Raw genomic sequence first — 4,199 nt, forward strand, 5'->3', positions numbered from 1 at the left:
ATCCTCAACCCTCAGTCCTCATACTCAATTCTCAATTCTCAATCCTCAATCCTCAATCCTCAATCTTCAATCCTCAATAATCAATCTCCATTCCTAGATACTCAATCCCCAGTCTTCAATCCTTAATCCTCTATCTTCAATCCTCAATCCCCAGTCCTCAATCTTCTATCCTCAATGCTCAATCCTCAATCTTCAATCCTCAATCCTCAATCATCAATCCTCAATCTTCAATACTCATTCCTCAATCCTCAATCCTCAATCCTCAATCCTCAATCCTCAATCATCAATCCTCAATCTTCAATTCTCAATAATCAATCTCCAATCCTAGATCCTCAATCCTCAACCCTCAATCGTCAATCCTCATTCTTCAATCCTCAATACCCAATCCTCAATCTTCAATACTCAATCATCAATCCTCAATCCTCAACCCTCAGTCCTCATACTCAATTCTCAATTCTCAATCCTCAATCCTCAATCCTCAATCTTCAATCCTCAATAATCAATCTCCATTCCTAGATCCTCAATCCCCAGTCTTCAATCCTTAATACTCTATCTTCAATCCTCAATCCCCAGTCCTCAATCTTCTATCCTCAATGCTCAATCCTCAATCTTCAATCCTCAATCCTCAATCATCAATCCTCAATCTTCAATACTCATTCCTCAATCCTCAATCCTCAATCCTCAATCCTCAATCATCAATCCTCAATCTTCAATCCTCAATATTCTATCTTCAATCCTCAATCCTCAATCCTCAATCCTCAATCCTCAATCATCAGTGATCAATAATCAATCTTCAATACTCAATCCTCAATCCTCAATCCTCAATCCTCAATCCTCAATCCTCAATCCTCATTTCTCAAAACTCAATCCTCAACCCTCAGTCCTCATCCTCAATTCTCTATTCTGATTCCTCAATCATCAATCCTCGATATTCAATCCTCAATAATCAATCTCCAATCCTAGATCATCAATCCTCAATAATCAATCCACAATCTTCAACCCTCAATAATCAATCTCCAATCCTAGATCCTCAATCCTCAACCCTCAATCGTCAATCCTCATTCTTCAATCCTCAATACCCAATCCTCAATCTTCAATACTCAATCATCAATCCTCAATTCTCAATCCTCAATGCTCAGTCCTCAGTCGTCAAACCTCAATCCCCGACACTCAGCCCTCATCCTCCATCCTCAATCCTCAATCCTCAATCTTCAATCCTCAATACACAATCTTCAATCCTCTATCCTCAATACTCAATCCTCAATCCTCAATCCTCAATCCTCAATCCTCAATCCTCAATCCTCAATACTCAATCTGCAATCCTCAATCCTCAATCCTCAATCCTCAACCCTCATTCTTCAATCCTCAATACCCAATCCACAATCTTCAATCCTCAATCCTCAATCCTCAATTCTCAATCCTCAATCCTCAATCCTCAGACCTCAAACATCAATATTCAACCCTCAGTCCTCGTCCTCAATCCACAACACTCAGTCCTCAATCCTCGATCTTCAATCATCAATATTCAATCTTCAATCCTCAATCCTCAATCCACAACCCTCAATCCTCAATCCTCAATCATCAGTCATCAATATTCAATCTTCAGTCCTCAATCCTCAATCCTCAATCCTCAATCCTCAATCCTCAATGTTTAATCCGCCATACCCAATCCTCAATCTTCAATCCTCAATCCTCAATCCTCAATCCTCAATCCTCAATACTCAATCCTCATTCTTCAGTCCTCAATCCTCAATCCTCAATCCTAATTCCTCAATCCTCATTCTTCAATCCTCAATCCTCAATCCTCAATCTTCAATCCTCAATTCTCAATCTTCAATCCTCGATCCTCAATCATCAATCCTCAATCCTCAATCCTCAGGCATCAGTACTAAATCTTCAACGCTCAATCATCAATCCTCAATCCTCAATCCTCATTCCCCAACCCTCAATCCTCATTCCTCAAACCTCAATCCTCAACCTTCAGTCCTCATACTCAATTCTCAATTCTCAATCCTCAATGCTCAATCCTCAATCTTCAATCCTCAATAATCAATCTCCATTCCTAGATCCTCAATCCTCAATAATCAATCCTCAATCTTCAACCCTCAATAATCAATCTCCAATCCTAGATCCTCAATCCTCAATCCTCAATCCTCAATCCTCAATACTCATTCTTCAATCCTCAATACCCAATCCTCAATCTTCAATACTCAATCATCAATCCTCAATTCTCAATCCTCAATGCTCAGTCCTCAGTCGTCAAACCTCAATCCCCGACACAGAGCCCTCATCATCAATCCTCAGTCCTCAATCCTCAGTCCTCAGTCCTCAAACCTCAATCCTCAACACTCAGACATCATCCTCAATCCTCAATCCTCAATCCTCAATCCTCAATCTTCAATCCTCAATACTTAATCTTCAAACCTCAATCCTCAGTCCTCAAACCTCAATTCTGAATCCTAAATGCTCAACCTTCAATCCTCAATCCTCAGTCCTCAATACTCAACCATCAATCCTCAATTACAATACTCAATAGAATATCCTGAATTCTCAGGATTCAATACTCAAACCTCAATCCTCAACCCTCAGCCCTCATCCTCCATCCTCAATCCTCAATCCTCAATCCTCAATCTTCAATCCTCAATACTCAACCTTCAATCCTCAATCCTGAATACTCAATCCTCAATCCCCAATCCTCAGGCTTCAATACTCAATCTTCAATACCCAATCCTAAATCCTCAATCCTCAATCCTCAATCCTCAATCCTCAATCCTCAATCCTCAATCCTCAATCCTCAATCCTCAATCCTCAATCCTCAATACTCAATCCTCAATCGTCAATCCTCAATCCCCAATCCTCAATCTTCAATCCTCAATCCTCAATCCTCAGTACTAAATCCTCAATCCTCAATCCTCAATCCTAAATCCTCAACCCTCAATCCTCATTCCTCAAACCTCAATCCTCAACCCTCAGTCCTCATCCTCAATTCTCAATTCTCAATCCTAAATGCTCAACCTTCAATCCTCAACCTTCAATCCTCAATGCACTATCCTCAATCCTCAATCCTCAATCCTCAATATTCAAGATACTACCCTCAGCCATCAATCCTCAATACTCAACCATCAATCCTCAATTCTCAATACTCAACAGAATATTCTGAATACTCATGGTTCAATACTCAATCCACAATATTCAATAATCAAATCTCAATCCTCAATCTTCAATCCTCAATACTCAATTTCAATCCTCAATCCTCAATACTCAATCCTCAATACTCAGTCCTCAATCGTCAATCCTCAATCCCCAACCCTCAATCTTCAATCCTCAACCTCAATCCTCAATCCTCAATCCTCAATCCTCAATCTTCAATCCTCAATACTCAATACTGAATCCTCTATCCCCAATCCTCAACCCTCAATCCTCAATCCTCAATCCTCAATCCTCAATCCTCAGTCCTCAATACTCAATCTGCAATCCTCAATACTCAATCCTCAATCCTCAATCCTCATTCTTCAATCCTCAATACCCAATCCTCAATCTTCAATCCTCAATCCTCAGTCCTCAATTCTCAATCCTCAATCCTCAATCCTCAGACCTCAAACATCAATATTCAACCCTCAGTCCTCGTCCTCAATCCACAACCCTCAATCCTCAATCCTCAATCTTCAATCATCAATATTCAATCTTCAATCCTCAATCCTCAATCCTCAACCCTCAATCCTCAACCCTCAATCTTCAATCCTCAATCCTCAATCCTCAATCCTCAATCCTCAATCTTCAATCCTCAATACTCAATCTTCAATACCCAATCCTCAATTCTCAATTCTCAATCCTCAATGTTTAATCCTCAATACTCAATCTTCAATCCTCAATCCTCAATCCTCAATCCTCAATCCTCAACCCTCATTCCTCAACCCTCAATCTTCAATCCTCAATCCTCAATCCTCAATCCTCAATCCTCAATCTTCAATCCTCAATACTCAATCTTCAATACCCAATCCTCAATTCTCAATTCTCAATCCTCAATGTTTAATCCTCAATACTCAATCTTCAATCCTCAATCCTCAATCCTCAATCCTCAATCCTCATTCTTCAATCCTCAATACCCAATCCTCAATCTTCAATCCTCAATCCTCAGCTCTCAATCCTCAATCCTCAATCCTCAGACCTCAAACATTAATACTCAACCCTCAGTCCTC

Source organism: Calliopsis andreniformis, unplaced genomic scaffold, assembly GCF_051401765.1.
Source record: "Calliopsis andreniformis isolate RMS-2024a unplaced genomic scaffold, iyCalAndr_principal scaffold0076, whole genome shotgun sequence".
In the NCBI taxonomy this organism is placed as follows: Eukaryota; Metazoa; Arthropoda; class Insecta; order Hymenoptera; family Andrenidae; genus Calliopsis; species Calliopsis andreniformis.